Raw genomic sequence first — 11,563 nt, 5'->3', positions numbered from 1 at the left:
AGTTACGTAAGTTTTCCACGGTAGGTAAACAATTCTGGCTTCGGAAACATTAGGAACCCTGTTCACAACCCGGCGGGGGAAGGCGTCTGCCTTAGAACCCGTGTGTGATTTCCTGTGAGTTCCCGCTGCTCTCAGCTGAGCAATGTCACTCGGCGTGGAATTTCCACGCCGCTCCCGTGAAACCGGTGTTGTGTCTCCTGCCTGCACTTCCTCGTGGCGTCGCCTGGAGGATGAGAACCTGCCGTCCGAGGAGGTGTTTCTTGACCTCCCAGCTTCTCTGTGCCGCGGGTCGGGAAACTGACCCCACAACGCGATGTTCAACTGGACGGAATCCAAGACCCGAATCGTGTGCCCCGCTCGATTCACACGTGCGTGGGTTTATTTCTTCCGAGCGGAAAATAGTTTAATCTTTGTTTTGTTTCGTGTGTGTGTGTGTGTGTGTGTGTGTGTTTACCTAAAGGAAGCGTTTTGAAAAAAAAAGAAAATGACAAAGGATTTGTCAAGTCCTTTCTTTGAAACCTCAGAACCCCGCTCACACTCACGCACAGTCGACTGCCATCCCAGATCTTACACTATTGGGTCCTGTCTTTGTGAATGTTTACACACCTGTGTAACGAGCAGCCATAGCCTGAGGTGACGGATTCTCTCCACTTAAACTTGTCCTAAGGATCCAAAGGAGAGAGTCAAATGCGGCCACCACTCGTGTTCAATTCAAACACCAGCCGCTGGTGGAAAGCATCAGGACGCTGGCCGTGCAAGTCAGCACTTACTTACCTCATGCAGGGCTCCCTCCTCCGCTCTTCCTTCCCGGGGCTTTTTTTGGTTTGTTTTTGTTTTTGTTTTTGTTTTGAGCAGTTTTCCTTGTTTTCTAGCTGCAAATGTAACCAACGAGCATGCGGGGAGCCACCCAGAGGTAACATGGCAAGTCTCCCCTAAAGGTTGCAAATTGGAAGACTTTAACCAGACCGGGGTCATCCGTATCCCAGAAATGCTCAAATAACGGAGCTGACGGGTCTTCACCGAGCTAAATCAACGCATAAATCGTTGGGGGTTTGCAGGAATAGACTAGGTTGAATGTTGTGATTCTGGAAGCTTAAGGAAAACACATTTTTAAAAAGCCCTCCCACCCTCTTACCACTCCTTCCTCCACCAGCAGTTGTGGTCATTTTACGGAAAGTGCTGTTTCCCCAGTTTCCTCTCATCACACTTCAAGCCAGTGCAGACGGCCCGTGTTTGCAGGGAAGGAGAGCGAGACCCCAGGCTTCCCACGCCAGCGGCCGTGACAGCCAGTAAAATCGGGTCTGCGGGTTTCTCCACACAGGGCTCAGCACACCCCGGCTCTGCCCTGGCGTGCAGGAGATCTCCAAAGGGCTGCGCTTTCTTGTTTCGGTGTGTGTGCGTGTGTGTGCGCATGTGTGTGTAATTATATACCTGAAAGACAGCAACATGCTCAGCACAAGAAAACCCACCCATGTGGGGCAGCGGCTGCACAGAGGCAAACCTTTTCAGACCTAATCAGTGAACGTCTAACACTCGAAATTGCCTTTCCTGCCGCACCCCCTCCCCGGACAGAGGCACGGAGTCATCCGCTGACTTCCTCGCATGCCTCGCGTCAGAGTCCTGAGCTGCTCGCGGACTGTATTTGCCTGCTGGCCGCATCAGAACCTTAGAAGCGACACAAGCAGTCCACAGACAGAGCCGTAAGCATGATAGGGCACAGACGACTATCCCCTGTTCAAGGCATATAAATCTCCCTAATCATTTCCTGCAGTCTTTAATACATAGGTGATTCAGCTACTGTCTTTTCGCAAGTTTTTAAAAAAATTTTTTTAATGTTACTTTAGAGAGAGGGAGAGACAGCGTGCAAGCAGGAGAGGGGCAGAGAGAGAGAAGGAGACATAGACTCTGAAGCAGGCTCCAGGCCCCGAGCTGTCAGCACAGAGCCCGAGGCAGGGCTCGAACTCACGGACCGGGAGAGCGTGACCTGAGCCGAAGTCGGACGCTCAGCCGACTGAGCCACCCACGCGCCCCTCCCCACTCCCCCTGCCCGCGGAAATTTTATTAAGCACCTCACACTGGACAAAATCGGGTATCTCCAAATGTGTTTGAATTCGTCCTTCAAGTCAAAGTAGCTCGACTTCAAAAATAATTAGGAAGCTATGGCGAGAGTTAATGTTAGTTTGGATGCTTGCAAAGAAGAAGGTGTTGCGTATTCATGGGCAGATGCAAGGGGCATATCAGACTGAGGTTATTATCCATCCTTCGTTTCCTCTGCCCTTCGCCTCCGTGTCATGGATCCACCTTGGCCGCGGGGCTGTGGGGGCAGCTGGAGAGTGGGGTGCGGCAGCCCTGGGTGGTGGGATAGCCTTGCTCTGTGCCCCTCAAGGATGCAGTGCCCGGGAAGCAGACAGCTCTGACCCAGCACGCCTGGCCCTCTGCTGCCATTCGGGCAGCTTTCCCCCATCGCTCCTTTTGCAGGCAGGTGAAGGGAACCGTGTGGCCAGAAGTGAGCAGTTGTAGAAACTCAACTAAAGGACAAGAGGACATCCTGCTTCCCCACCTTGACAGGGAGGGTTGAGGGCAGAGAAGGAAGGAAATAATTTATAATCTAAAAAATATGTTCTGGGGGAAGAAAAAGTTTTATCTTGTAAGTGTTACTTTGTTGAGATGAAAGGGGGGGGGGAATGAGCAAAATCCACATTCCTGCGTAAAACAAGGCAAGAAACTGGAATCTGACGAATGTCACACAATGTTCTGTGGGTTTAATGCAGACAGTGGTGACGGCTTCTCCACTCAGCAGGGTGCAGCTGGAGTCCACGTGGAAATGCTGACCATATTCCCAGGGCATTTTAGCCCAAAACGCTTCTCCCAAAGAAAGGTCATCAGAGCTCGTGAGGGGTCTGTGTACCTGTGTTCCCTTCAGTGGGCAGGATGCCTTAACAGGTGGAAAGATCGATAAACCCATAGTCAGCACCATCCAATTTAACTCTAGAAGGTCACATACAGCCTGATTCCAGAATACAGTCTGTGGTTCTAGACCTAAAATTCTAGAGCACAAAATGCCAGGTGTTTTAGTCATGATACCGTCATGAACCAGGGATGCCTGATCATGCTCACAGCATCAGACGGGCGGGACACGAGAAGGACAAGGTGTTGATATTTGATACAAAAACACACATGTCCGCAGGAAGCAATTGGCAATTACAGTGAAAAAGCACGTCTGTGCTGCCTGGGGGCTGAGGCCAGGAGGAAATGTTGCAAAGATTTAGCAACAGTTTCGTTTCATTCTTTCCCACCACTCGTGGCTCAAATTCAGAGCAATCTGGATACGTGTTGATCCACACGGTAAAAGGAGAAGTAAGCAGTTCCTTGGGGGGCGGGGGCTGTGGCGCTGGCCAAGAGCCAGTGTGCCTGCCCTGGCTGCTGACCAACCCCCATCGACCCCCAGGGTCTGGGTTCTCAACCTGACCATGCCCCTGGGATCACAGATCAGCATGGGGCCGATGGGGGACACAGAGGACGCCTCTGAGTTGGGATCCAGTTCTCAGGCTGTTTGGAGGACCCAGGTAGTCAGATTTGGGTTTCAATCCACATTGTATTTCAGCTGAAGTTGCTTCCTAGTGTCGGGCTGATGACTATGAAATTCTTGTGTGTTTTCTCGAGTACCGGCACCAGAGGCTCATCAAGGTCGTATGGAGCTTGAAGAATGTTCAGTGTCGGGGCCCTCTTTAAGGAAAAACGTGACTAGAAAACTAGGTACAAAGGTTCAGCACAAGTGAGGCATCTTGAAGCTAATGTCATTACCTTCAGGATAAATCCACCCTGTCGTACATAATAAAGGCCTGATACTTAGTATCTCTGAGGGATCAGTTGCATTCGCTTATGTAAATTTTAACTGCTGGCTGCCCTCTAAGTAACTGGAAAAAGATAAGCGAAAATACCATCGTGCTTACGCATATCTACTGATCGGTGATATATGGAAAATTGATCCGGGCGATCTGTAGAATGTTCCTCATGTCACTGGCGGGTTGCCGTGAAATGTAGATCCTTGTGCCGTGGCCAAACCTTTAGGCCATAACTAGGCCCCAGGGCAAGCTGCTATCAAAATGCTGCTTTTCCTACAGCAGAGGGTGTGGGCGCTGAGATTCATGCTGTGCTCACGTCAAAACTCAAAGAATACCATGCTGGTTGTGAGCCTAGGACCTAGCATGATATTAAAGGCATCAAGAGTGTGCCTGTCGGGGCGCCTGGGTGGCTCGGTCGGTTAAGCGTCTGACTCTTGATTTTGGCTCAGGTCACGATCACACAGTTCGTGAGTTCAAGCCCCGCAGGGGGCTCTGTCCTGACAGCATGAGCCTGCTTGGGATTCTCTCTCTCTACCCCAACCCCACTCGTGCTCTTGCTTTCCCTTTCTCTCTCTGTCTCTCTAAATAAATAAATAAATAAATAAATAAACTTAAAATTTAAAAAAAAAAGGTGCTTCTCTTCAAACAGGCTGGGGGGTGTCCCTCCCGAAATGGCCATGAAATGTCCCCATGTCCGGCAAGGGAAAGCCTCTTCCCTCGGTTTCTGTTAATGCTGTTCCCGGTTCTGCCAGAAGTTAACAGTGCCATTTCTCCGTATGAATGCTTGCAAAACCCATGCCTACCAGGCAGATAACGCTCCCACTCACCGATGTTTGTGCCTGCAAATGTTGGCACATCCATATCTTGTTCGATCCTACTCCGCTGTGCCAAAGAATACAAGATCAGCTCCCCAGTTCTGGCTTTCTCACTTCCTGAGGTGCCCTGTATTCCTACCTTTGGAGAACACGTTGGAAAACTTTATCCTTTGTTTTGAAGCATCTCGACCTTTGACATCATCTGTACTCTTCCTAAAAACGCCCTCCCCACATACCTGCCAGGAACTGAAGGAAATGGACAAGCCTTGGAGCGCCTGGTTCCTTTGTCTAGAATTCTTTAAATGCTAAAGAATGAGAATCTGCCCTGTCTTCTTTATATCTTCAAAAGTCCATGGAAGGGATCTTTATATAACAAACTGTGAGCGACATGATGCACAGACATATAAGTGCAGGTCACAAACGCCACATGGGTGTGTATTTAGCCCACACATTAATAATGAAACTGCAGGTGTAGACAGAGTATTCCAATGCTAACAACATACAGTGGGGCTTTATTTTCGACACCTTGTCTTGTTTCATAAGTTTCAAATCCATCATTTCCACCCGAGGTCCGTATTAAAGATGAAACATCCCCTCAAATTGCCCTCTAAACAGTGTCAAAAAAAAAAAAGTGCCATCATAGGGATGTTGGTCTTAACAACAGTCTTTAACAAAGGAGTTGGGTGTTAGGTCGCATGATTCGATTCTTATCAATACGAATGCGGGGATGATCTGATCAAGAAATGCTCAGGGTTCTAGCTCCTGATACCACAACCCACCTGGCCCCTATGGGCAGAACTGGCTTCTCCCAGGCAGGCCAGAGCTGCAGCAGGAGGTAAGAGGGGGGCAGTGAGGGTGCCACTCCAGCGCCTCCAGGACTCGATCTCCGGGGAACTGGGGGAGACCACCTAGTCGTTGGCCCTATACTTCCTGGCTCCGGCTTCTGGGGCAAGAGAAGTTCTCCTGGCCCAAAGGCAGGAGGGCGTATCCTGAACCTCAGTCAAGCTAGACAGTAAAGCATCGTCCGTCCTGGGAAGTTCTGTGGCAAGCAGAGTCCTGAAGAGGGTTCCACATAACTCTCGCCCTGCAAAAAGTAAGGTTTACGCTTAGCTAGGACGCTACCGCGGTCTATAGGCCCCCCTTGGAACCCCACAGTCATCGTCAGCATCCTAAAGCTCTGAGAAGTCCTGCAGCAGAGCCAGGCTTTAACTGGGAGTCACGTGTTGTATGACCATGTTGGGCCACAGAACTGCCTCCCACCTCCTGCTTCCTTATAGCTATCGTTCGCTCCTCCAATGAATATGTCATCCGGCCGCACTGGGGCCACCTCTGCAGACTACTGTTGGCGTGGGATGGCAAGGTGTCATTCGCTCCAAGAACATGTTACAGTGTTCGTGTTCGTCCTGGCTCTGAGTTATACCTTCGGGACCTGTGCTATCCCTACAGGTGACTGGCCGGCCTTTGGGACCGCGAAATGGCTACAGATAGTTAGCTCCTAAGAATGTGTTTACTTTTTGCCTCTTTGTTTCTTTATATATATATCTCTCTCTCTCTCTCCATCTTATTCCCTAAGGATTTAAGTGAGTTTCCAAAGACACTCACAGCCCCTCACGTAAAATGTAACATGACATAAAAAGTAGATGCGAAGGGAAAATAGGAGTACGCCTCAGAGAGGTAGTTAGAGTAAATCACTTGCTCACTTTATATGAGTTTTGAGGGGCAGAGAGAGAGGAAGTCAGAGGATCCCAAACTCACAAACCGTGAGATCATGACCGGAGCCGAAACCAAGAGTCAGATGCTCACCTGATCGACCTGATTTGGCCCCGAGTTTTATCTGCTTTTTGAAAACCGCAAACTGAATGTAGACAGGCCCACAGTGGCAGAATCTCGTTTGGGGCCTCAGAATTAAATGTGAGTTTTAAATACACTTCGTGTTTGAAACTGGGAATCAATCAGGCCCTTGCAGTGTTGAGTTTTATAGGCATCGTTTTTTATGATTCTTTTGAAAGATAATGTCTCTTCTGGCTCTTCAGATCTTTCTTTTTAAAATCACTGTCTATAATTTAATTGTCACTATGTGTATAATTTGCTTGTCCATAAGTGAGGTGATAAATGTTCTCCACCGGTTTAGACTCGGGTCTGGCACCATTGCCAGGAGGCCATCTATGACCGGCCACGCCTGGGCTAGGAACCCTCTGTAGACGTCCCTCCCCCTCCCGGACGAGCTGGCTCACCCCACTCAACCCTACGTTACAAGGCAACCTATGTGTCTGTCTCACCTACCGACTAGTTGTAAGCTCTGGGACAATGGAGACTTACCTGATGCTTTCTCGGCGCTCCCAGAGCTTGGTCCGGATCATTCCTTGGGCGATCCTCATTGAGTCAACAGGCATTGACACGAAGGTGGGATTTTTGCTATAATTACATCCTCACCCAAACCGTGGCCTGCATTTACGCCAACAGCGAACTTTTTATCCAAAGTGTTTTAAAATAGCATGTATCTGAAAACTACCACCTGGTGTATTTTTTTCCCTTGGTGAACGTTTCAACGTGATAGACCAGCTGCTAGAAGTGCTTAAATGGGGCACCACGCACCTACCGCAAAGTAGCTGAATAAACCCCATGCGGGGAAAGCGAGCAGCATGCAGAGTATTTTGGAAAGAAGGACACTGAAATAAAACTCCATGGCTTTGGCATGGGAGCGTGCACTGAAAGTTGGATCCTGGGGATGAAAACAAGGGAAAGAAAGAAAGAGGAGGAAGTGGCTGCAATCCTGGGAGGCAGAGGAGGATTTGACCCAGGGTGCGGCCAATCCAGGGGGCAAGGCCCTGGCATCACGTCGTTTCTAGTCTCCGTCAAGTGCCATGTTTAGTTAAGGCCTGTATTAGTGTACCTGTGGCAATCAGGGTATTTGGCTGTCAGTGTGTTTTAAATTTTAAGTCGAAGAGAATTTTCTAAGATTTCTCCATTTTGAGGATGAAATATTACGGGACTAAACCTTAGAAGAGACTCTTTGCTGTGATTTTAATCAAATGCATCTCACTCCGACTGGAAGCAGCCTATGCCAGTACATGGCATTTTGGAGTGTGAGGCTGTGTGAGGGTATGTATATTGAAAAAAATAAATTTTGTAGGGGCACCTGGGTAGCTCAGTTGGCTAAGCATCTGGCTTCGGCTCAGGTCATGATCTCGCGGTCCATGAGTTCGAGCCCCACGTCAGGCTCTGTGCTGACAGCTCGGAGCCTGGAGCCTGCTTCGGATTCTGTGTCTCCCTCTCTCTCTACCCCTCTCCCTCCCTCCCAGACTCTCTCTCTCTCTCTCTGTCTCTCTCTCTCTCTCTCTGTCTCTCTCTGTCTCTCAAAACTAAACATGAAAAAAATTAAAAATAAATTTTATAATGATGGATATTGGCCTGTCCAGCCCAGCCTCCTGGGAATGTTCTCTAAACTTCACTTTTTTGCAGCACCCTTTGTTTAATTTTTGATAGCTGAAGAAATGGTCTATGAGGCACTAACCCAAAGTTGGTGGGAATGTATATTGAATGAGTTTGTAATCAACTCCTATTAGGAGTTTGGAGAGTTGGGCTCTGGCCCCAAGCCCCTTTGCCCAGTGCGTGTGTGCTGCTGGCCAGCTGGGCAGGAGGCTGGGTGGTCGCGGGAGAAGACGCAGTCCTTGATCGCAGGGATCCCCCCAGTCGGCTTCTGTGATGACGTACAGGTGGGAACAGAAGAGAAGAAATAGTAGAAACCACTCGTGCAGCAGAATGTCTGTGGCGTCAGGCAGAACAGAATCGCAAAAGGAGCCAGGCTAGCGGTCGGGGACAGTCAAGAGAGAAGACCAGATCTGTTTGGGACGGTCGGGAAAGGCCTTGGGGAATCTGAGAGAGTGTAGGCGAGTGGACAGGACTTTGAAAGTCAGGATGGGAGGAGCCATCAGAGCGAGCAGAATGGCAGGTGCACCAGGGAGGAGGGGGGTGGGGGTGGGGAGTGATGGCAACGGTCAAGGCGATGCTGAGAGCTCACTAAAGACAACTTGGTTCTAGGTCCACCTTAATCCTCACAACAACTGTCTATCCTACCTGGGGGGCTTTGCTATCAGCCTTGTTTTCGAGAGGAGGAAAACAGGGTGCAGAGGGTATGTAGCTTGCTTCAGAAGGGGTGAAGCCAGCTCTGATGCAAGGTCATTGACCTCTAGAGGCCAGAGCCTTAAGCACCAAGCCTCCGGAGATGAGACTCAGGGGCAGGCGGGTTGCCAAGGACTGTCTGGGGTCCGGTTTGGTAAGCAGTGAGGGGTCCCCGAAAGCTTTGGTTTTGGGGGTTCTGAGCTGCGCTCTAGAGCTATCAGGCTGGCCGAGCAGGCCACGTGACTTGCCGGAACGGGGTGTTGAGAGGCCAGTAGAGAGCCTGAAGACCTGGGGCCAGGCATGATAATAGAAGGGGAAAGGGAGGCACTGGCAGGGTCCATTAGAAGGGCTCGCACTACATTAGTCAGGAGGGAAGGATTTCACAGGTGGCAGAACGAGGATGCCGTTGTTGGGACCAAACACCGGGAGGAGTAACTGCATTTGGGGAAGATAAATAATATGATTTCTGTTTGGGACAGGTCAGTTCTGGGCACTTCTCTAGGAGGGGCGTCCCAGGGAAAGACAGAGTTGTTCTCAGAGGAGGTGCTGTCGGTCAACAACAGTTAACATAACAGGACCAGGCATGGTCAAGAGCGTCAGGTAGAGGACACGAGACGTGCTATAAAGAGCAGTACAGGAGGGTGAGCGTAGGACCTTGGGGACCATAACCAGTGGGGGGCAGGGGCGGACGCGGACTAGAGGAAAAGTCCACCGCAGGGGAAGAGAATGAAAGAGAAGGACTCAGCAGAGAAGCAGACGGAAGACCAAAGTAGCAAAAGACGGTAGGAACGTTCTGGAGGTGCTCTTACTGATACCGCCTTGACTCATTTATCAGAGCGGGCAGGAAGCGGGTCTGGAAGTTGAGGGGAAGAAGCAGCAGGTGGTCTGACAATGCCAACAAGACAAGGTGGTGGAGAGGGCTCGGTAGCCTCTTCCCAACTCACACTCCAGGTAAAAGCTCAGAGGACCGAGAGATTACTGCGGCTGGCAAATCGGAGTCCTCAGGAGCGCAGGATGGCCCCTTCTGAGCCCGTCGATGGCGAAAGTCTCTTCTCTTCCACTCTGCGTTCTAAGGGTGGCGAGCCCGGTCCTTCTCCTCCTGAAAGTCAACCAAGTGATCCAATAAATCGACCTCTATCACGATTGTAAACGTATAGGTTTCGTGGGGAGGGGCACTGACATGTGCTCCTGAAGGAAGTTTCCAGCAACTCAGGCTCCTTCGTACCTGGATGGATACCTGGTTTTTGCAAGTTATGAGCTTCAGTCTTCCTGAGACGCCCTGGAAAAGCGACAAGCCCATGCTTGAATGTGTTTCCAGTAAAAAGGGAAAGATAATGCAGTGTCCAAATTTGCTAATTACTGCCATGATTAAAGCAAGACTTTTCAAGTTTGTTCTTTCTTAAGATCAGCGACCTTGTGAACACAAGCAGGATCTGACAAAGACAGTCATAACGAGGGAGAGAGAACGAGCAAGCAATGCCAGTTCCCTCAGAACAATTAGCTGCTGTTGGCACTGAACCTACAGCTTGAAGTTTATTTTGCGGCGAATACTTTCTGGGTGTTTGGTGCCGTGCTGTGATTAAACAAAACTTCAGCAAAACACAAAGTGCAGTATTATAGCCCTTTTGAAAAATGCATACGTGGATTCAAAGAGTGGAAGCCTTAATTTTTCTCAGCAAAAGTCAAATAGTAATCTTTCAGAAACTTCTGGAAAGGAGAATATACATATGTGATAAGAATTCTTGAAGCCTTAAAGAAACAAAACATGAGAGAGAAAAAGCCCCTGGCAGGTAATGGTGGAAGCTTGACAAAAAGAAGTTCACTCTGTTAAGAAAGAGGCAAGGGGCGCCTGGGTGGCTCCGTCGGTTGAGCGTCCGACTTCGGCTCAGGTCGTGATCTCCCAGTTTGTGAGTTCGAGCCCCGCGTCGGCCTCTGTGCTGATAGCTCAGAGCCTGGAGCCTCCTTCGGATTCTGTGTCTCCCTCTCTCTCTGCCCCTCCCCCGCTCACGCTCTGTCTCTCTCTCTCTCTCTCTCTCTCTCTCTCTCTCTGTCAAAAATAAATACACATTAAAAACAAATTTTTCAAAAAGAAAGAGGCAGGATGCTCTCACGACGAGAGACTTTGGATTCTGGAAGCAGACATTCCGGATGTGAAATCCAAGTGTGTGAACTCCCAGCCATGGAGTCCTAGGGTAACGTGCACTGGTGTTATGAGCCCCGGTGTCTTCGCATATTTGGGGCACACGGGAAGCCATCAAACAACAGAGACTGGTTCCTTCTGTCTCCACCCCAGGGCCCCACTTCCCGAACAGATTCTTCAGCACCCCCTTCCGCCCAGCCCGAGGTGAGCACACTTCCTTAGGATGGCTGGCAAGAAGAAGGGTAGTGAAAGGAGGTGAAAACCCTGGGCTGGAGCCCCCACCTCCGGGCTGTGTGAGCCTCTGCCTCGTCCCCAACTTCCCTGTTTCTCATCCGTGAACTTGGAGGAATGCCTGCCATAGAGACACCAGGGAGTCAGAGAAGACGCTTTGGACGAACGTGTCAGGGAAGGCTCTTCTGTCTTCTAGGCATCAGTAGATAGAACCACTCTCAAAATGACCCACGTGAGCTGACTTTCCTCCCCGAGGACCTAATTCCCTTTTTACATGGTTCTGTTTTCCTGACTTTGTAAAGGAGCCCAGAATTCCAGAGGCTAGGTCACCACTCTTACAAAATCTTCAACCAGATTTTTTTTTTATTATTATTCTTTTACTTATAAAAGGGATCATGCCTCTGTAGCTA

The 11,563-nt window shown here is 49.8% G+C and overlaps 1 protein-coding gene across 2 annotated transcripts in view; it reads left to right on the top strand.

Moving 5' to 3' along the window:
• The window catches only part of KCNJ15 (potassium inwardly rectifying channel subfamily J member 15), a 79,403-nt gene that overhangs the window by 33,312 nt on the left and 34,528 nt on the right, over positions 1–11,563 (top strand). The window lies entirely within an intron of this gene.

Source organism: Acinonyx jubatus, chromosome C2, assembly GCF_027475565.1.
Source record: "Acinonyx jubatus isolate Ajub_Pintada_27869175 chromosome C2, VMU_Ajub_asm_v1.0, whole genome shotgun sequence".
In the NCBI taxonomy this organism is placed as follows: Eukaryota; Metazoa; Chordata; class Mammalia; order Carnivora; family Felidae; genus Acinonyx; species Acinonyx jubatus.
The sequence above is the reverse complement of the archived record's forward strand: the minus strand, read 5'-3'. Positions and strand labels throughout refer to the sequence as shown.